Source organism: Condylostylus longicornis, unplaced genomic scaffold (genome assembly GCF_029603195.1).
Source record: "Condylostylus longicornis isolate FDR11 unplaced genomic scaffold, ASM2960319v2 ptg000039l, whole genome shotgun sequence".
Classification (NCBI taxonomy): domain Eukaryota; kingdom Metazoa; phylum Arthropoda; class Insecta; order Diptera; family Dolichopodidae; genus Condylostylus; species Condylostylus longicornis.
In genome coordinates this window covers 513,376-537,684 of record NW_026578008.1, presented here as the reverse complement: position 1 = coordinate 537,684, position 24,309 = coordinate 513,376, and the positions used below count along the sequence as shown (strand labels likewise).

Sequence of the window (24,309 nt, the reverse complement as noted above, 5' to 3'; positions counted from 1 at the left end):
GCTTCTGTTTGTGTCGTTCTTATAATTTATTTGAGCACCCAGATACGAAAACTTTGTACGGTTCTTCTAATATTTGATCGCGATAATTAAAGATATTTTGTTTTCATTTCCAGAAAAAATTGGAAATATTCTCTTCACTACAACTACAATATCTACGGAAATCCATAGCAGCTCCAGCTTTATTAAATCAGTTTCCTATTTCATAAAATTCGTTTATTACACGTTCTTCAATTGAATGAAATTGTAAGTTTAAATTTACCTTTCAATTTAACCACCATCTTACAATTCTCTTCTCTTCTTCTTCGATTTTCTTTTAATTTTTAAAATAATTTTCTTGTATGTCCAACAATATAAAATTTCAAATATTATAGAATACAACACGGAGGACCAAATTATTTTGAGTAATTATGTTAATTAATATTAATTCTAAGTAAATTAATTATTAATCTAATAATACTTCGATATTTCTCCTAAATATATGCAATTTTATATAGTAATAAAATAATTATTTCATTACATCGTTTTCATTAAAAATTACTTAAGCATTCTTTGCTTTATTAGATAAAGTGTTATATAAAGTACCAAGTTACAGTCTTAAATTGTTAAAAAGACATTCGCTATTTTACAATGCCTGTTCTGAATTTAGATCTTGAAATTAGAACTTGAACTTGTTAATAAAAAATTAAATTATAATTTCAAAAATTCATTAAAATATCCTTGATCTCTTGTTCTCTTTTAAAATAACATGAAATATTCTCATTCTTTTATTGCATACATAAAATGAGAAGAAAAAGGACATGATTTTACTAAAAGATTTTAGGGCCATTATTAAAAAAGCAAATTTTATTATTCAAATGGAGCTGTTTTAAAATGACAAGTTGTGGAAAGAAAAATAATAGAAAACCTCATTTCAATTACACGTTTTCTTGTTACTTCTGTTTTTTGTTAACAATTTCTTAAACAAGTAAAATAATGTTATCCTTGTAAATCTTTCCTCCTTTTATTTTTATGAAACCACACAAATCATTTTTTCTTTTTGTTTTCACCATTAAATAATTCTAATATTTCTGATTTGGATAAAAATTCCAGATTCATCATTTTGGGTAGGAGAGAATTTCTTCCTTTTTTTTTTAGTTATGTCGAATATTTGCACGTCCTTTCAAACAAAACAAACAAAAAAACGAAAATATTTTGCTTTGTTTTTTTCTATTTTTCTTATTTTATTTTATTTTTCCATTTTTGCTACAGTATTTCTTTTATGTACCCGTATATGATTCACTTAACAAATTTTTATGCGAGATCATTGAGAGAATGACAAACAAAAAAGCAACAAAAATTAAGTAGAAAGAAAAACAAAAACATTTTGTTTATGAACAGGTTAAAAATGTCATCGTACTCTCTTTTAATGATAATAAAATATTTTATATACCTATAATGTATACAAGGATTTTACATAATATTTTCTTTTTTTTTTTAATAACCATATTACCTCATTCAATTCCTTTTATGAATTTTAATAATAAGAAGAACAGAACATAGCTTGAATTAAATTCAACAAAAAAAAGGAAGAGATTTTTAACATTCAAAAATTACAAAAGAGAGGAATTTCCTTCTTGTCTTTGTGTCCCCTATGTTCCAGTACAAATATTTATAAAATGAAAGGTTTTGTTATGAGGTCCCTGCTAAAAAACAATCGTATATAATGAACTTTAATCCAATATCTACATATTGGAGTATAGGGTGATTTTTCAAATTCTTATTTTCTAAATTTAAAACAAAACGCATAGCCAAATTAGACATTTAAGTTGTGATTTACCATGAGATTTCCATTTTACTTAATAAATCAATCAGTGGACACTAATTTTTTAAATCTATAATTGACTTCAAGTAATGTGAGTACGTTGTAAGTGGTCCATACGAAAGATGTAATTTTAAGCCATATATTTTTGCATGTTTCAATTGGAAAATCATGAATTTATTATTAGTTCGGCTTATAATTCTAAACTTACAGTCAATGCGAGATGTAGTTGAAATAAAAAAAAAACAAAAAATTGCAAATAAACGCATAAAAAATTATCCAGAGACTTAAAATCGTTTGACTTCGACGACCATTTGCTAGATTCGAAACAAAATAAAATGAGTTGCTCGCCAAACACTCAAAAAATTTATTTAATTTAGAAGCGTTATTCAAATTTCTATAAGGTACTTTGTCTATAGTAGAATAGCAAAATCGAAGATGCTGGCAACTGTAAAGTGTGAAAAATTAGTACAGGAAACACTAAACACCAACAAAAATCACCCATTATGCACATATTTTTAATATTCTTCTATTTATGAGAAGAAGAAGGGGGAAGATCTCCCTCCTAAAAGCTATTTAATGAATTTTCATTTAATATAAAATGAATTTTCTAAATAGAAGGAATGTAAAGAATTTTTAGTTTTTACCTTCCCTTTCTCTTCTCTTTCATAATATACTCTATTTTATATTCTCTTCTCTTCCCTCAAATTGCTACCTCATTTCCCTCTACTCTTACTCTCTTTGTTTCTTTGTCTGTCATTAATCAATACAGTGTGCTATTCTATATTAAAGCTATTACAATCTAAAATCTTTGTTCACATACATGTAAAAATGTAAGTTGATTTAATGGCTTCACAAAAAAGGATATGACTTTGAATGGACTTTAAATTTACTTCCGCGACAACTCATCATTATGTATATAAGTATATGTATGTATAAACATGACGCAAAATATCTTTAAATAAAGGAAAGAATTTCAGTTTTAATAAAATCTAAAGCAGAAGTCAATGTACACCTCTCTTTTAGTTTTATTCTTATATTTTTTCTAATTTTTTTTTTTATTTTTGTTCTCTATTTTATTTAAACAATGTACACGTATTGTGTCTGTTTCTGTGTGTGTGTATATGTTCTCGGGTGCAAATAAATAAATAGAGTGTTAGAACCTTGCATTATATCATCACATCCCTATTATAATTTTTAACTGGCTAGACTATGGAAAATATAAAAAAAATAAAAGTAAAATAAAACAAAAATTCATGCTTCTTTTTTCCATTCAGAAACGGAAAGAAATGCTTCATAAAAACAAGAACAAGAACAAGAGAAAAATATCAGTTAAGACAAGCGAGTAAAATAGCATAAAAATGCGAAAAACAACAAAAAAGAAAACAAATAGCAAGGATAATTGTAAAACAACGTATTCCCGTTCGTTAATGTAGTGTAAATAAAATTTTCTCAAAAAAAAAAGAAATAAGAGAATAAAGTAAAAGACAAAATTAAGAAAGGATACAAAGTTTAAGTATAAGTGTATAGCAAGAATAAAAATAGAACAAGAAAAATAGGAGCAAATTATATCCTTAGGGATTATTAAACTAAGAAAAAGTATGGATAATAAAATTGTAAATAAAATATGTATAATAAAGTAAGTATAAAATTAAAGTAAATATTATAATGTACAGCCATCCCACGAACAAGCACGAATGAACAAGTGCTCGAATATACAAGAATTCGGTGGAGAGAAGCCTATGCCTCTTGTCGGAAAACCAGTAAAAAATAGTAGTTTTAAAATTTTTTGGTTCTGAACATAAATAATGGGAAGTCAGAAATCTATTTAAGAAAACAAATGCAAATTCATGAAAGAAAAAAATTTAAAAATCTGCTGCCATCTATTGGGAAATATAATTAATTGTAATATTAAAATGATTACAGCCTGATACCGATTTTTAGAACGCTTAAGAAAAATGTTTTCCTGAGCATTCTTCGAGCAGTTCTAAACATTTTTGTTTCGCGTTATTCAATGGAAGCCGGTACATAAATAAATAGCAACTCTTATAAAATTATTATAGCATTGTAAAAATACAAGGTATATGCAGAATAGTTTTCTTTTAATAATAAAATATTACAATATATTTTTGAGAATTTCTCCGGGAATTCAAGAAAATAAAAAAACCTAGGATATAGTTGAAATTTTCAAAAAATCTTATAAGATGAAATTCAATTGCTGTAATTTTTCACAAAATTAATGAAAGTTATTTATTGAGCATTTGTTCTTAAGGAATTTAAGGAAATAGTTACGTAGGTATACAAAACATACAGAAAAGAAGGTATACAGAAAGGAAGAACATAAATAAATTTAAAATTAAAAATGAATAAAGAAATTTTGGAATAAGATTTAAATAAGAACAAAAATTCATTCTTTACAAATTGAAAATTTATTTCGAAAGACCATTTAATGTTATTGTGAGTGCTTGTCTCACTTCTTCTCTAAAGGAGAAATACGCGGCTTCTAGAATCAGCCTAATAAGAAGGCACATTAGAAATCCACGATTTAATAATAAAACAATAGACAATTCTCATGCCAACAACACAACTTTAGAAAAATATTAACGATTACGCCAACTGAACCACTAATTGGGATCGTCCTCTTTCAAAAACCTTAAAAGCCAAGACGAATCCTATAATATTTCTTTCAATCCGCTGAATATAGATATTGTATTTTTTTATTGTGATTGAGAAGAATATCTGTTCCGGTTAGCTACATTTTCTAAAATAAATTAGTACAGATGAATTCAAAATTTTTTCTCTACTTTTCTCAAGAAGAACAATATTGAATTGGGATTTTCTTTAAATTTCCAGTCCAAATCTTAGCATTTTTCAAGAGAGTTTCTTGGCGCTCTTCTATTTTTTACGTAATATGGATCTAAAATTTTAATAACTTCAAACTAATTTGCCTGTTCAAACTCAATTAAATTGTAAACAGATAAAAATCTGCAATTATATTTGAAGAATATTCGTGCGATTTTGAAAAAAAAAAACTAATTTAACAAATGCAATTTGGTTTTCGTTCTAAAAGAAAAATAACCTAGAAATATTTGTCATTTCATTAATTTTGAAAATAAAAAAAAAAATATTAAAGATTCTTTTAAAAGGATAATGAAATTTAAGAATTTTTGTTATATGACAAAATCGTGACTACAATTTTTTATTATAACAGAAAACAACGAATAAGAAGACGGACGTGATTTAATGAAAATTTTTAATATTGCAAGAAAAAAGTGGAATTATTTTTAAAATATTTCATTAAATATTTTTCGAACATCAAAATTAAGTAACATAATTTAGTGGAAAGTAATTGTTAGAAATGAAAAAAAAAATATTCTAAAAAACCAAATTTAAGAAAGTCTTAATTAAAATTAACGCGGTACTAGACATAGTGCATTTAGTAAATATAACAATATCATCGATTCGTTTTAAACCGAACCATGTGTCTCAAATATATTAAGCTGCACCAAATTTATTGTGTAAATTTTATAATTCAGATATTTCATAGTTGACTTTTTTCATTCGATAATTCTTAAAAATTTTTATTTTAACATTCAAATATTTGCAAAAATTACAGTGGAGATAGGAATTAACCTTTAATTACTGAAATAAATTCATTTATTGCAAATATTTTCGACTACGTTTAAAAATAACCTTTATATTTTGAGCAATATTACTGCAATAAAGTGCAGATGATGCTATAAAGTTATTGAGTAGGTGAATGAAAAAATTTGAGTTTCAGTAATTTTGCGAACATTCTAAAAACATTTATTTGATTTTACAAAACTCATTTGTAGCTACCATGAAATTAAGCAATTTTTCTGAAATAACTTGGATTTTATTAGTAGAGACAGAATGTGAGAAAAATTTGGATTTTATTAATAGAGACAGAATGCAAGACGAAATGTCCCCAAATGAGTACAATAGATATGAACGAGTTAATATTATTGAAAATACATATTTTTATTACTCTCGAAATTTCCAAACTGAACTTTTTGAATTTATTCCAAAATTTTCGATTTGATTTGCTATGTTAGACTTTCAATTTAATGACATTAAAGAATATTCAAATACTTGAATTCTCATTTTAAAAATTCATGAGCAATTTACATAAATAAATTAGTTATGACTTCATAAGAAACTGCTGTTACCTTTTCTTGACTACAACTTACATACAAACATTCACTCATACCTAAATGTAAACACAAGTAAATTACACGTAAACAAAGTATATTAAATTACAAGTGTAAATTTCAAATTGTCAAATGAATATTTTAAAAATTTTTTATTGAATTTTGTTTTTGTTCCAATTTCATAATTAAATTTTTAATGAAATCTTAATAGATTATTTCAAATACATACATACATAATTTAGGTCACGTTTAAAGTATTGTAAGTTTTTCTAATGAAATAAATATTAAAATTGTAATTTAATACTTAAAAAAAATATAAAAAACAAAATATTGGAAATAATAAAATTTTTTTTTAAAATGTCAAGTACCTAGTAAGTATTTTTGCAATTCTATACAATATGGTGAAAATGGCGAAGGTAAAAAGTCAGAATTAAAAATTAATTAATTCTATATACAATTATACGTACGTAATTCAATTTTACTTATTTTCCAATTTATTCATTTTGTTAATATGCTGTTCCTAAATAAATATGACACCCAGCAAAGGACTGCGTGAAAATTTACGTTGGTACATACAATTTATGCTTCCCGAAAATGTCAAGGGGCAGCCGCGCTTAAATTCGAATTTTTTATTCCAAGTTGGCAGTGACTGAAATAAAAACTTAACTCGTGCCGCCACGTCAATTCTAGAAAAGCACTCAACTAATTCATTTTTATATAGTTTTGAACTAATCTGTACAAATTTATTTTAGAAAATATTTGTTTAATAAATCTGACGATATAAATTGGAGAAGTTAGAAAAAAAATAAAGAATATCGAATGTACCTAATACCGAAAATTATCTTTCCATTCTATTTTACATAAGCTTGCGGTTTAAGTCACAAAAACACACAAATATTGGAAAAAGGCGTTTTTTGACGGATGATTTACGTTTTAAGACCGCTTATATATAAATCAAATTTTTGGCTCGAGAATAATGTTGCTTCATCCCATTTTTGTTTATCGTTAATCATTAAATGAATCGCAGATTTGTACATATGTATGTAAGACGACAAATCAAAGCTTCGTATGTAAGACGAATTGAAACTTCGTATTCAAACCGAATACGAAAAACCGAATGCAAATTTCTTATAAAACAAAGTTATCAATCTTAATTCTTATCTAAATAAATTTTACCTTTCCATTGTCTTGCTATTTAGAATTACAGAATTTCTTATTCCGTTTTCGATCTACATATGTATCATTTTCCGCCATCTTGCTTATTTAATATTGTAATTTTAAATAATTTGATTTACACAGCTTTCTACAAAAGCTTCTTTAAAATTGCTCTTCCAATTTTGGTAAATAATTTATCCATTTTTAGAAAAATTATTTTAAAATTCAATTTCAAAAAATAAAGAAAATTTTGTTTAGATTTTCCATTGAATGAAAATGAAAATTAAATTTAATTTTTTTTTTTTATAAAATTTTCTTTTGAAGTTTTGCTGTCAAAATTTTTCAATATAATTTCCGTATTTTGTATAGGAAACATTCAATATTGTTGTAATGTTACTTTGTTTAAATTTTTTTTTTATATTTTGAAATGTGAGAATAAAGTTTGATATACAAACTTGCTTGTATGTAGTAAGCTAAAATCTTAAATAAATGACAATGTCAAAATTTCAATAATTTAAAATAAATTTTAAATTGTCATATTTGGAAAAAAAATTTAATTTTTACAAAGTATTGTGTAAACACTTAAATAAAATTAAAAGATTTTCCTTTTACACTAAATAAGCTGTCGAGGTTTTTCTCCTTATTAAATTTTTTGATTTGTTTTCCAATTATTTTTGCTATTTTAAGAAATATAAAAATTATTTTTTGAATTTTATGAAAATGTTAAAAACTTACAGATTTTAACAAAAAATGTTAAAAATATTACAGGCAGATTTTATAAAACTATTTAAATGAAAGGCATTTTAGATTTAAACCAAAGTGTAAGTGAAATGTTAATTGTTAATCACACGTGGAACTTGTATCAATATTTAATTTAAAGGGTTTTGAAATAAAAACCGTGTACGGGGTGTTTCTTATATCGTTATAGCAGATGAATTCGATGTTGATTTTTTCATAAATTTGCTGTAAGAATATAAACTGACGGAGGAGGTAGGAGTACTGATATGGTGCTTTCGGTCTTGTTGAAAACAAAGTGTTCCAGACTTTTGCTTTACACAAATGAAAATTCTAATAATTCCGGAGTCTTACTTTATATAAAAACTTATATCAGGTGTTTGTTTTACAGATAATTATGGATGGCTTGTTATTTTTATTCCCCTAAAAAAGATTTAGTCCGAATTCTAGTAAATTTTATTATTATTTAAAATTAAAAAAAAAATTTCGAAAGTTTCCACTATTTCTTAGATGAGAGACAAAGACTTCCCATTTTAACATTTGTTTTTTTACTTTCTAATTTTTTTTTGTTTTTTCCAGGTTATTTATTAAAAAAATAGCTCACTTTGCATTGTTCTCGGAGTTTATGAAAACTTGTCAATAGCAATTAAGTTACTATAGGTACTTGTAATTCTAATAAAAATTGCATTGCATTGAACTGGTTCATTCACAGATGAGGACAACAATCTAAATAATACTTACAAAAATACATAAATTCTTAAATCTGAATTGTAAAAATGAATTAAAAATCAACTGTACCACAATTTTTTTTACAAAATCATTATTTTGCTGCTTAAAAATTTCTTTCTTAAATCCGTAATTTAATTGATTTATCATAGCTGTTAATGCTCACCACGTCAATCAATAATTTACAGCTTACCGTTACAAATTGCAGAAGAATCCGTTACGATTTTTCATTCAGAAAATGAATGTACAGAATTTCAATTTGGCAAACTTTTAAAAATTTCTTCTAAAAATTCTGAAATCATTGAAAAATTATGCTATTAGATATTCTAACTTTCACTATGGGCACCAACACTTGTACCTTAACATTTTAAAATTAATTTTTAATGATTTTTTTTTATTTTTTCTTATTATTTTTAACTTTTAACCAAAAAGTTATTAAATTATTCTTTTAGCCTCTACACTATTTCATTTTCCTATACCGTTTATTTTAGATTTTTAAGAGAGTTCAAAAATATTTTCTTACAGATTAAAAATGAATTCACCTAATGACCTCATTTCAAGATAGAAAAAATTATACTAAATATAAATAGAAATTTAACTTAAGTACTACTAACTATAGAAGCAACATAAACTGAAAAGATAACGCTACATCTAACAGCGTTCATTTGAAAAATATTAACTTTGAAAACTAAAAATGGTAATAATTCTTATGGAACGTGCGTTCATTTAAAAATGTTATTCACATACAATTGTATACAAATAATATTTATGTGTAAACTATATATAATATGCCTTTCAGGTGTAAACACCTACAAGGCATACATTATTTCTGGTTCCGTTTGTCTTTTCATATATATATATATATATATATATACATGTACGATATTATAAGGTGCAAGAACATGCCATTACAAATGGCATTAATGTTATTAATCAAAAATGTTCTACAAAAACGGCAAAAAAAAAATGTTATAAATTATTCACGGTTATATAAAAAAAATGTTTGTTACCGCCATTTTCTTTTTTTTTTTTTTATTCGTATTTTTTATTTTTCTTATTAATTTATGACTTTTATTAATATTATGCGTTGCAAGAAATCTACTCTAATTTAATTTGCAATTTGAATATTAAATTTTTTTATATAAATTTTCTAAGGCTTAATAAAAATTTTCCATTATTATTATTGTTAATATTAATATGAGTGGTCTAAGAGTAAGGAATCACAGTGGTCTAACTCTAAATATCTATATTCAGAGTTACCCAATTACAGGCTCTCAGACAAACACTTAAGCCATTACTCAATAGAATTGTGTGGACAGTCAATAGAGTTGTGTTAGTTCTGAGCAACTCACGATTAAACCCTTATCCAATTCAAGCTTTTTAGTGTAATGGTTTAGTTTTGATTCTTGTGTAGAATGAATCATCTCTAATCAAAGATAGTTATTCGTGTGTTGTTCTCATACAAGCCGTGGTTTTGAAATGAAAAACAACAAACTTGATCATATTTTTCAGATGCATATAATTCTTGTGTAGAGTTTTTTGAATTTTTGAAATATTATTGTGATTATAGACCGCCTCTGTTAACGATTCCAGTAATTAATAACCTTATCTTCATTTCAATTGTATTTAAATTATAAACTATCGGTTCTAGGGAGCGAAATTTTCTGCTTTTTAAAATTAATTTTGATAAATTATTGGGCGAACTACAGCGGATAGGCTGAAAAATTTCTTTGTGTCTTATATGTCATCAATTAGTTCCGAAATAATCTGTATACAAGTTTTTATTCTTCAAATATTTAATCAAGATCGATAACTCATCAAAAATTGAAAACTTAATTTGAAACAAATTTTTTTCGATTTAGGTATTTTGATCTCGAGACCGTAAATCCCAATGCAAAATTTATATTAAAAGAAAATTAACGAAATTCCTTAAAGGGTTAATAAATACTTTAGGTGGTCTAAATGCGTAGGTATAGTCCATAATCTCATTCTATATATTTTATTACCCTTTCCGAGTTGATGCATGATCTAATAATTAATTATAAATATTATTTTATGTACTATTTCTATGAATATTTCATTAAAAATTACAATATTAAAATTGCACTGCGCAAATAAAAATGTTATTAAATAATTCATGACATTTGAAAATTTTTAATCGGTTTTGTCAAGTACATAAAACACACCTACATTAACAAGAAAACATAAAAAATAACGTAACTAAATCACTCTCTTACAAATTTTAAACGCATGCAGTGTCAGCAATTATTCATGAAATAAATCAAATCTATTTTCCCTTTATAATTCGTAAATGTGTGCTAACATTTTCTTTAATAATTTATTTTTAATAATTATTTTTAATTCAGGCTTTTTATTGACACCTCAACCCCATATAATTTGTAATTTTGAATTAATTTAAAGTGAAAAAACTTGTTAAAAAATTCCTGTTGTGTCGAAATCTAGATTTGAATGTATAAAAATTAAGTTGGTAAATTAAGTTGGTGAAGTTGACAGGGTCAATTTAAAAGAAAATAATTGATTGATCTAATATTTTGTATTCAAAATTAAAGAATTCATAAAATACTATAATGTATAAAAATTTACAAGCATAAAAATTAATTGCATATATTTAGGGGCATTGAACAGAATGTTATTTTAAACTGTAATAATTGATGTTCTCCTTGAAATTGTAAAGCGTAGTGTAATGCATCTAAAGCCAATTCTCATTAATCTTGAAAGTTGTTGAAAACTGAAATCAAATCCCTACAACGTTTTGTTGAACTTAAATTAGAAAGATGATATGAAAGTTTCAGAAAAATTGCATATATTTGGGAGATGTAAATAATATTTCTTTTCTAATACATACCTAACTATCTATTTGTTTACAAATAATGTTGACGTTTTCTTTTAATTTATAAAGATTTTGGGTTTCGAAGGTTTGTGGATTTAATAATTAACACCTTAAAGATTAAATATTAAATTATACACTTACTAGTTTTATGGCAGTGAACAAAGTATATAAATTGTGCAGTGTCTACAAGTTGAATATTATAAGTTTTGTTCTTGGAGCAGAAAATTTTTAATATAGAGTGCCTAGAATAAAAAACCAAACTAAGAGAAAATTTCACGTTACTGTGGAATATAAATTGTTGCCTAAGTAGGAAATGCCGTTATACAAAATATTAGTTTTGTTGAGATTCTACTGTACAACATATAAAACCTGAACTGAATAAATAGAATTTTGCTGTTATATATTTGTTCAAAATTTAATTAAGTTTAAAATAAAAATAACTGTGTGACTGACTTTTTTCAAGAATGTGCAGTATATTTTTATAACATAACATCTGTTTAAAAAAGTAAGATTTTGGACAGATACGATAAATTCGCAATTGCACATTAGCATTTATGTTTTACACGAAGTGAACGCAAAAACGAATAAATAGTTTAAATTTAATTTATTAGTCAATTTCCTGTCCAAAATATGCTTAAAAATTTAACAGAGTACATAAATAATAATAAAAGAAAAAATTACTACAACAAAGGCTTATTGGGCTTCTATGTTAAATGTTCTGTTAAAGAAATAAACATTTTATTTATTAAGAGGCATACAAACATATTTACACGTTCAGTTCTGGCATGATAATTGTAAAATTTGATTCAATGTCAATTAAAGAGTGCGATGTGTTGCAATATGTTTTTATTCTCTTTTTTTTATACATATTTATTTTGTTAACGGTATAATTGGTAAAATGTTGTCAATAGTTTAAAAAATTATTTTTTTTTTAGCCGGTTTTGACATTCACTTTTCAATATTCTCAATTTAATTATTTTTGTTATATTTTGTGAATAACAATAAAAATTACCATCATTCTTTTATCTACTGCAACGTTTCTACTGTACCTACCTACTATTATTGCTTATTGTGAATGCTTTAATTAAAAATCAAAAAAAATCTGTAAATTTATCAATAGATTTTGGCACAACACAGTGGCTATAGTGTCTATTAAATATGGTGTTAAGCTTTTGGTATTAAAATTGAATTAAATTAAATTTTTTTTTTTAGATAAAAATATTTTAGCTGTTTTTTGTTTCTCCTTAGTATTATGGTCCGAATTTTTACTTTCAATGTCAATTTTTATTTAAACATTTTTGTTACTCTCAAGGCCGCAACTTAAATTTTCAAAATTGGACACGAATTAATTTGTTATATGTATATAAAATGGTTTAGATGTAGATATAAAGAATTTTTATACCATTTTTTTTTTAGATTTATAAAATACTAAAATAGAATTTAATAGTACAAGTTTTAAAATGTTAAACTATGATATACGCTAAGTGCTAGGTGCAAGTATATAATTAGTTAAAATGATATTCTAGGAATATGAGACAAGATTTAAATTATACTATTTAAATATATTATAATTATAAAAATGTATAAGGAAATCTTGGTGGCGTTCTTCTGACTAAAATTAATTAATACATAATATGATAATAATAGTGTGCGGTTGAATAATTTTGCAAAAAATTTAAATATTTTTTAATAATATGGTCGCCAGCATATTGGCACGAAAGCGACAACGTTGTTGAAATATAAGTTTTAAGATTTCTTTAAGAAATTTATGCAATTTATTTAAAATATTAGAAAATGTTCTATTGTTGGCTCTGTTATTTAAATATTAAAAAAATTTTTTAATTATAAAATTAAATTAAGCGCATAAACTTGACGCCGAACAAACGCAATTGAATATTAGATTAACACAATTGAATTTCTTCAGATATTAGAGTTACTCTTAATTTTAGAACCAAATTTCATTATACAAAAAAAATCAAACCAAATTTCTGATCGTAAAAATTAATAAAAATAACCTCGATTTAAAAACAAGTTCAAGTTATATACAGAGCTCGAGTAAAGTAGACTTTGACTGTCTGATAAAAATGAGATTTAAAATCGGGTGACAAAAAGAATATTGTCGAAAGTGAAATTTCATAGATTAATTAGAATTTAAATTATGAATTTAAATTAAAACAATAATAACAATCTCATTGATTAATTACATGACATTAATGTGTCAAATGAGTTGAAGTTGAATATTAAGTCGAGTGTCAAAAATAAGTGAATTTTTACTGTGATTATGGAAATATTGCAATTGCTATAGTTCAGATAATTTTATCTTCCTAAAACGCTGTTCCTTATAAATTTTTATTCAAGAGAACTTGTATCACTTATATATACCAAAAAATATAGCATAGAATATAGTATAGAATATCACTGTTTTGTTGACAGTCGATATATTGACAATTTGGTTATTGCTGAAAAATAAGAAAATTTGTTCAACTTCCATTGATTTTTTGCAACATTTTCTTATTTTACAAAAAAAAAAAATCTGTTTTTGACAAACGGACAATACTGTAAGGGTTGTTTTCGGTTGACGTATTGGACTCGAATGTCAAACCATTCCGAATGAAATTAATAATTTCAATGTTTTATAGCTTCCCATGGTCGTTCTCTCAAATTACTCTTTCATACTACATAAAATAATTTCGAAAACTTTTTGATTTCACTATGATATAATCACTAATAATGATTCATACAATAATGACAAAAAAGTACACCTTTGTATTTAAGTATAGAACTTAACAAGAAACATGTTTGTAGAAAAGTGTTTTATTCAATAAAAGAAAAACAAAAACAATAATAAATTAAAATGAAAACCAGATATTTTTTTTTACCGCAAAAGTTACTTTAAATCTTGAAACACTTATCTTGCATAACATTATCTGTGTGATCTGAAATTTAATATGAACTCATAATATTTTTGTATCTACATTTATATAAAAAGTTGTTGTTCAATACAAGCATCAAGCATATGTAGATAAGTATGTGAATTAAAATGTGGTAATTGAAAGTCGCCAAATTGTGCAAATATACAAATGGAAAATTAATATTAAAGCTTTTTAAATTTAAAAAGATTTTTCTAACCGCATATGCTGGTTATTTGAAAACGATTTAAGAAATTTGATGTAGATTTATTATTGTTATAAAACTATTGACAAAATAGTTATATAACTGGGAATGAAATGATGGTGAAAAATAATTTGTGATATTTTGTAAATGGTAAAGCTTGTAAAAATATTTAAAAACCTAGGATCTAAGTTGTAAAATTTTAAAAAATGTCATTGTTTCAATTGCAAATTGAAGTGTGCCCACTTGTATTACACAATTACAGCACTGCTTTATCACAAAGTGTATAACAAATGACAATACCATTCAATTCAGAACAATGTCGAATACAAGATATAAAAATAGTTGAAATTTTGTGAATATATCTTGATTGACTTATGGGCTTGTATTCTAAGAACGTTATTATACCTTTAGACTTTTGGTTAAATAAGTTGACTACTCTAAATTTCTAAAATTAATTAAAAGAGCGTCAAACTAATTTCAATCAATTTTGTTTGATGAATTTCTAAGAATTATTGCAATTGCTATTGTTTGTGTTCATATCAAACATACTATCCACCGAACATACAAAATTTACATTGTGTTCGATCATTAATTCGGAAAGAATTTTTCGATCTGTGAATTATTTTTTAAAGACATTTGCTGGTATTTTACAAATTCTAATTAAAAAATTGCAACAATAGTTTTCAAACGTAAGAATTTTACGTTAAATAAAATCCCAGAATAGAAATCATAATTCACGTTTGAATGGACAATGTTTGACATGATATCAAACATTGTCGAGATATCAAAAATTTTGTTTCATGACAATTTTATTGTGGTCTATCTGCTCCATTAAATTAAAGCTATAGGATTTTATCTATCAAAGTTTAAAAGAATTTGAATTGATTCAAACTCAATTAATGAACAATGTTTGATTTTGAAAACCTTCACAATGACATTTATATATTAAACTTTTATCAAATTTCAATCAAATCAAACAAAGTTTGATTTGTAAAAATTATCTTAAATCATGCTGATGCTTAATGTCATTGCTCACAAATAGTAAATAACGTAACAAATAATTTTATTTGATTTCTTTGTTTTTTTTTTCGAGCTTTGTTACTTCATTCGTTTGAAAGCTTTGAATTCTTTCTTTTTATTGTTCATACCAGACTTGTTTAGTTATGGATTTTATAACTGTTATTTTTTTATTACTATTTTAGTTGTTATATCTAAGTTGTTTTTAGTTTTTACTGTTTTTTTTTTTCTTTTTTACCTATTTCGTTTCGTGTTGTCTAATCTGCAATGATACACGCTCATTTATTATTTAGTTTTGAATTTTTGTCTATTATTTAAGCTTTATAATACTTGTTTTGTAATTGTAACAAAGATGACTGATTTTTTCCTTTTCAAGAGAACACATGAATTTTAGTCAATTAAAATTATAATTACAATTCACACTAAGAAAAAATTCAAAGTGAAATTGAAGAAAATTGCTTATATCTCTTAAATTTATTGCAAAATATTCTACAATAATTTTGCATTAATTAGAAGAAACTATATGGAATTATTATTGACAATCGCGAGAGATGGAAGGTTGGATTTATAGTTTTTTTCTCTCTGTTTTAGTACTGATGCTAAATTTAATTGTTGTTGACCTTTAGGAATGTTGTTTCTGTTGGTATTTTTTTTGATTTTTATTGTCAATATTTTTTTTTTTAGCTCTTATTAAATCGGTTTTCTTTGTTTTGCTTGTGCAATATTTTAAGTGAAGTTAAACAAAGGAATATTGGAACATATATAAATCCACGCTTTATTACTTGTGCTACTGTATGAAATTAAAGTTTTTATGGTGATTTGATTGCTTTAACTGTTGTAGACATTTTATGTTCGGATGGATTTCTAAATTGTCGAATTTCAGCATTTTTGTTTGGAGTGATTTTAACTTTATTATAACAGGTTCTTTGTGACTCGTTGTTTTTTTATATGCTCATTAAGTAATTAATTCTAATTAAATAGAAGGAATGTTTTGTTTAAGGAATTCATTAATTGTAATTATTACATATGAATTGTGAAATTTCATTGTTTATGAATGGTTGCAATATTTTTATTTGGGGCGTCATATGACATGTGATCTTAAAGATTATAGCGAGAATTGTGCAATATAGAAGTACGACTAAAGATAATTGTATGCCTCTCTTTGTTCGCCTTCTGTTTAATATGATAAAATCCACTAAATTATATATTGTTAATGAAATGGAACAATTAAAATCTTCAGTTTCTTTTCAATCTTGGGATAAAACAAATCACGTAGATAAAGGTTTCCAGCTGCACTTTTACTGGGATACCCTACAGCTTCCAAAAAAGTTAACAGTCCAACAGCCCATATTTATGAAATTATATTCATAAATTACGTTATTCGATATAATGAACTTTAGAAATCTTATTCTAATCGTCAAAGATCATTGTCCTTTGGATGACAACGAACATTTTGTAGTCAGCTCTATTAAGAGGCAGCATATTTTAGCTCATAAAGCAAATTCTATTGGCTTTTGTTGGGTGAATTTTCATGTCTTTTTTGATACACAAAACCTATCCAATACAAGACTCTTGAACTATGGTATAAGTTTCAGTGCTGCATGGGTCATGATGCCAAGTTTCTTCAAAATATTAAAACAATATCAATTATTTTTAATAAGATATGTATGAGAAATTTTATTTTGGAAGATGGTCTAAGAATATTTTTTATGATTTTGATCTCACATAAAACACATGTAAAAAACTGAAATTAAGGTCATAGAAATAGTATATGAGATAAAAAAAAAAAGAGTTCGTCGAACTAAAAAGATTGGAATCGTAATTGATTTCTACTGTTCGTAATTGTCATTTTCTTTCTTCATCACATAAATTAGGACACCAAATTCTAACAATATTTAAAAAACACAAAAAATATTAAAAAAACAGTCTAAGAAGAGAAAAAAATTTATGTAGGAACATTTATTGGAAAAAATACGAAAAATTTGTTCAAAAATTACTAAAAATTGGAGGAATCGAGGAAAAAAATCAAAAGTAGGGCAGTTAAGATTTAAAATGTAAGTATGTATATGTACAAATATACATACATAACAGACCGCATACAGTTATTTTGCGAAATAGCAAAAATATTAAATAACCGTACTTTTTTTTTTTTTTTCAATTCAAAATTTTTCTATTCAAATCGCGTACATTTTTCTTTGTTTTTTTCTTTTTTTCTCTCTCTTCTCCCATGTCTTTGCCATAATATGAATTTTCTCAAATATGAAATTACTGTAACGCATCATATCTCTTGAACTGAACTGAACTGAACAGCAACTATCTTCTATCCGGAATAGGTTAAGAGGTTATATTTGTTATTTCTTTCATAAAAAAAATAAATTTTTTCTTTCTTTCGATGCCCTATTCATTTCTTCAACTATATATAGTTTATTAGCATCACAAATAACGTTTGTAATTTTGTGTGATTTATCTTAGATCTATACATAATATAACGTATAGGTTCAATATATCTAAATAATGTGAGCACGTACGTAGTTTAAATAGTTCTATATACAGGGTGATTAAGTCAAGAATATAATTTTATATATCATTGTTTAGGGCATCAACTAATTTTAGAGCAGCTGGCTAAAATTATGTAAAAAAAAAAATTTCAAAGTTTCAAAAAATTCCGTATGAAAATAGCGCCTCAAAGAAAACCAAAAAAAGAAAAAAAAATGGCTTTTTCTAAAGTTCGAACGCTTGGTATTCCAAAAGTTGACAGAATACGTAATCAACTAATATATTGCTTTCAAACCGTTTACTTTTTCAAGAACTGTTTGCATGAACTTTTCCTGTTTTTCGCAATGGAAGTTATAAACAAAAAAGCTTACGCAAGTAGAAATTTCGTGAAAATTCGTTAAAATCCCTGTACGTCGGAAACCGTTGGGATTTGATAGTATCTAGTTCCAAACAAAAATTTTACCCATTTCTGGTGCCCTAAACAATCATATTTAATATTGTACTCTTTACTGAATCACCCTGTATATACGTATAGTATGTGGTAAAAAAGATATTCTTAGTTTAAAAATATTAAATTTATTTTTAAATTGAAAATATTTTTAAAGATATTAAAAATAGGATTTCGATAGGAAATGGTTTAATTGAACACATATTGTGTACGTAAATATTAAAGTTTAACTTGGCTTAAATATAAAAATAAAATTAAATTTACGCTCTATTTTAAAAATTCTTACAAATCCAATGAATACACAAGTAGGATATAAGAATATTTTCGGGAAAAATTAGAAAAATAAAATAAGAAACAAAAATTTGAACTTAAAATAACCATTCTGGTATATTGGAACCATTCATGTTATTTATTGCAGAAAAAGAGATTTACTATAAATAATTCTTTTTAAATCGAAATGTAGGCGCACAACATAGATTATCTTGAATGCTTACGTAAAAGGATAAGAATTTTAAGTCTTAGGCTGCAATACATCCCGATTTTTTTTTCGATTAAATATATTTATTAAAGACGTCCTGCAGTTTACAATTTTTATTTTACCCCGTATACAGGATGGAAAATTCTAATTCTATATTTTTTTTTGTTTTATAGGACGACTGTCTTCTTTATTCAAAAACAAATTTAATTATTCCACGTGGACTATCGAAAAGTAGAACTGAAATCGAGAAACAGAATCGGAATCGCGAAATTACAATCGAAATTCCGAAATTGAAAAATCGGAGTCTTAAAGAGTTATAATTGTAGCCAGACTGGAAAGTTTTCGCGATTATTATAGAGTTAAGATTGTTGTCCAAGTTAAATTTGAAATGTGAACAAAAATATAAAATTGAAGTAAGAGTTATAAAAATTTTGGAATTTTTTGAAGCTAAAGTAAATTTTAATGTTCATGAAATAATAACGTCCTAACGGTTTGCCTTGGAAATCAAATGAAGTCATAATTATAGTAATATATGTAAGTTATTTCATTATTAATTATGTACATACATATGTTATGTACATAAACGTGACATTATTAATAGATAATTAAAGTTGGATTTGATTTAATTATGAATTTAATAATACAATGTATGATTTCATTTGAGTGTCGAATATACAAAATCATTGCCTCATTTATGCAATTTACCTATAAGTTTTATTAACAACCACTTAAATATACCTACACACCTTTGTAATTAAAATAAATCAATTTAGTATTAGATTGTACAGTAGTAAGCATTTGGATCATATTGCTTTATAATGACTCATGCACATGTATAAATTAGAGGAATTTCAAGGTAAAATCTTGTCTATAATAAAGATAATTAGTTTTTTTTTATACTGTATGTATAATTATTTGAATTACATTTAAATTGAACAAAAGAAAATTATTTTCTTGTTCCAAAGTAGTTAAATTTTTAAAGAACTTTATTTAAGATTTCATTTCAAACCCCTAAAGTTATGCAAAATTTGTTTGAATTTAAATTAGTAAGACAGGTTCTAATTAATTTGAAATTTCTTATATTATTCAAAGGTCGTAGTGTATACAAATGAAAATTTCCATAAAATCTGGTAAAATGAACACTAATGAAAGCTGGGATAAGGCTATGATGTGTATTCCTATTTTATTGCAACGAGAGTTGGTATAAGGCAGTAGGAGCTCCAAATATATTCCAATTCAAAGCAAATAATAAAAATTGAGCGATTAACTCTTATAGTGCTACTTAATCATTCTCTTTGTACAAGTAAATTATAAAAAAGAATTTCTTCTAATTTTCTCTTATTTCTCTAAAATTACTCACTTTTACAATTTAATTCCGTAATCGAGTACGTTCACTTATTTGCTTATTTAAAAAGTAATACGAAAAAGCAAATTTCAAAATTAATTACTTGCCGGCATAATTTACATATATTTTTTTTCTCAAATCATTTTAATATACTCATAAATTTAAAATTGAGCAATCGCCAAATGCATATACTATGTATGTATGGATATGCATCTATTTACTAGCTAGGCTAATAATTTTTTTTTTTCTAAATTTACTTTTCACTACTTTCATCAAATATAAACTAATAATATTACAACAATAATAATTTATTTGATGTCAAATGCCAATTACTTGCCATTACTTTTCCTGAATATTAAAAAAAAAATTTCTATGAGTATTTATTATGTCTACATACTTACATACATATGTATGCATTTGCATATACAATACAAATTGAGTAAGCTACGAGTATCAGCTACAGCTATAAGTATGTACATACATACATATGCAGGGTTATGTATTCCAAATTTCGTTCTCTTTGTTTGAATTTGAAGTTATTTTTACTTATTTTTTTTTTTAAATATTTGAAATCTTTAATTAAGTACTTGTGAAATTCGAAAGAATGGCTACAAAATATTAAAATATAAAATTTACTATCTGCATATATGTGCTACAATATAACACCAATGCTAATTATTATACCATCGACATTGGCTGCCCTAAAAAGTATCTATGAATCATCATGAATTTATTCAAAATTTTTTGCTTTAAAACAAGTTTAATCAAGTATGTACATGGGTACTGTGAGAGCCCCCATAAAAAATTTACATATCTATACTTTTACATCAATCCATATATATATATATATATACATCGTGTATTATATTATTTGTATATACATTACACACATATGTTTTACAAGTTATTTCTGATCTGAACTGAACGCGTTTTTCATTAAAAAAGAGAATGTTAAAATTTAAAAATAAAAGAAATTAGGTATATGAAATAAAGATATATATATAGCATATATTATGTAAAATACATATAAATATACATATGCATGTACATATCCATGCATACATATATATATATCATATTTATTTATAAGTAAACAGTAAAGTTACTAAAATTACCACAATATTCTGTTCAGGAAATATAAGAAATGAAACACGGGAGAAAGAAAGAGAGAAAGAAACAGAGAGGGAGAGCAATGAAATTTGAGTTTTCTTTTGTTTTTGTTTATTTTTGCAAAAACAAAAAAAAAATTCCATTGTTTTTGTTATGATGAGCGATGAAGGTTTTTTGACCTCGTTACCGATTATGGCCAATTGAACTCGCGATTTTCTTTTTTTTTTTTGTCATACTTGCAGTAACTTCATCATCCGTCACTAACTTATAATACTATCATCAAAATTCACAACTACTTCTATACCACTACATTTCTATTTTTTTTTATTTATTTTTTTTTTTTTGCAAAATATGAAAATAAAATTTTTTTTGTAAGCATTTTATGCTTGCTTATTCATAATGTAGGTAAGAAAAATCAGCCTTCCTTATGAAAAAAAAAATTTATACCGAATTTCAAGTACCTATATATAGTAAAGAACTGATGCGAAATAATATTGTATATCTAATAATATAAGTGTTACCGTTTAAAGCAATATTTTGATAATGTTTAGAATATTTAAAATTATAAATGAATTTTAGAATGAAATTTTGTGCTTGCTTACTTATTCCTTTATTCATTTTATTTTTCCCTCTAGAAGATTGCATTGTATTTAATTTTAATTTAGAAACTTTCGTAAGATTTTAGAACTTTTGTAAGAATACGTAGAAAAATAAAAATTTAAAACTTACCGTGACATAAATAAGACTGAAAATGTACTATTTGTCGTCTCGGCAATCACTATTATAATCCTTTCATAAAGATAATGTACTACAATAATCTTAGCTGAAATAGGGACTGAATGATTTTGAGTAATATTTTGAGAGTCAAGGATTAAAATGTTCACCCAAGATAAAATTGTCAGGTATTTTACAATTTATATATTTACTATTTTATATTGATTTGTAAAATATTCACGCACGTATAAGTATGTACGTAAATGGGTTTTCGAAAATAATCTAACCTTACTGAATATTTTATTAGAACTCTTATACAAATTGTTGAATACTAACGTATAAATTATACGGAATATTTCCAATCCCCTCTTTAAATTCTTTCGAAAATTTAATAAAAAATTTAATAATTTTTTCGCTTTTTCTTAATCTATTAAAATTTCTCATATATCCAATTAGTTTTTACTATATTTTAATTTTAATAAACGGTAATACTAAATCACAAAATGTAGTGGTGTAGTTTTAAAGCATATAGAATTAATAATAATAAAAATAAACTAAAAATATTTTTCGTTTTCCAACTAAATATCAACTAAAATAAAATGAGTAATATAAAATGTAAACGAAATATAAGAATGTATGTATGTATATGTATATATATTCATATTAATATTTTTATTCTTTTTATTATAATTATTATCGTTTTATATTGTTTTATTAACGGTGGGTCATTGTAACAAAAGCATTTCAACGAAATTAAGAGAACAAAAGACCATCTAAACATAATATGGATAACGAAGTAAATAATGTATATGTACATATATATATATTATAAGTATATAGGTATGTACATTCTGTAAATAACGTACAATGCTATACACACAATCTTATATGCATGTTTATCGCTATATACAGTAGCGATTTAAAATATTTTTCTCTTCTTATTTTTTATTCTGTTATTATTTTACATTTACAGATTATATTTCATTGTACCTGAACTAAATTCCATGGATTTAAGAGGGATCAGGTAACAATAAAATAAGCAATGAATGAAAAATTTTATTTAAGTGAATGCATGTATGTATGTTTTGTGTGATGTTACCCACAAATCATGTTAATTTTTATTGCTTTTTACTTTTTTTTTTTACAATTTCTGGATAATATAAAAGAGTTAACTATTAACATAGTCATAACAGGATTTAAAACACAAAAAGAAATTCTTTATAAATTAAAATTTTTAAAAGTGTTATAAAAAATTGTTAAGAGAATATTAACTGGGTCGTTCTCCTCTATAATTTATTTTGTAAGCAAAATTTGCAATTGAAAATTTTTTTTGAAAAAAAAAAAAATTTCTAAACTTTTTCAGAAAATTTTAATAAAACTAAAAATTTTTTTACTGTATACAGTGTGTTCGTTTATTGCTTTGAAAAAGGGTGTTAAGAGAGAATGAAAGTTTTGTTTTAATTCAAATTAAAAAAAATTTTGTTTTATTGAATACGAGTAATAAATTTTATAAAATTAAATTTAAAAATTTCTAAATTTAAGAATTTTATCCGTATTTCGCCTAGAATTATGCTATTTGAATAAATTTTTTGAAAATTCTTAAAACCAATTTAATTTCTTTGGAAGTTAAGATTAACAAAATTACTAAATTTTTAAGTTGATATACTAGATTTGTAGAAAAAACCGTGGAAAAACCGGTGACCAACAATAATTTTTAATATTTTCAGCTGTGAGTCTTTAATGAGGAGGGCGCCTTTAAGAACAGGCTAAGAGTTAGCTTGCTCGTAAAATATACTGGCTTGTTTTTGATATTTAATGTATGAAATATGAATTTTTTTTTAGAAAAGTTGATTTTTCGGAATCTTGTTGATCATTCAGTATGAGATGAATAATATCTCTCAACGATTTCCGTATACATTATTTTGTTTCGCAAAAAAAAACTTTTTTAATTACTTTACGCAAGAAAAAAATTACGTCATTAAACGTGAACCGATTATCCTTTCCATTTAAGGTTAGATTATAACCAGTATAATATTAGCCATGTATCGTCCTAATACGAAATTTGAAACTCAACTACTGCTAATTTACTTATATATAATACAATATGCAATTGCCAGTAGTCTATACTTTATATTTACAGTAAGATTTTA

At 24.8% G+C, this 24,309-nt stretch overlaps 2 protein-coding genes across 4 annotated transcripts in view; both read right to left on the bottom strand.

The window, feature by feature from the left end:
- Positions 1-24,309, bottom strand: part of LOC129609416 (solute carrier organic anion transporter family member 74D) — a 165,847-nt gene that overhangs the window by 58,000 nt on the left and 83,538 nt on the right. The window contains exon 1 of one of the 3 annotated variants that reach the window (XM_055521319.1): positions 8,659-8,934. The exons of 1 other annotated variant lie outside the window; for it this stretch is intronic. The gene's annotated coding sequence lies outside the window, so the exon portion shown is untranslated. Of the gene's footprint in view, positions 1-8,658; positions 8,935-24,309 lie in introns of those variants that run through there. One more of the 3 variants, XM_055521320.1, reaches the window with a different exon arrangement.
- LOC129609446 (venom protease-like) overlaps positions 1-24,309 on the bottom strand; it is a 75,705-nt gene that overhangs the window by 25,467 nt on the left and 25,929 nt on the right. The gene's annotated exons all lie outside the window — the stretch shown is intronic.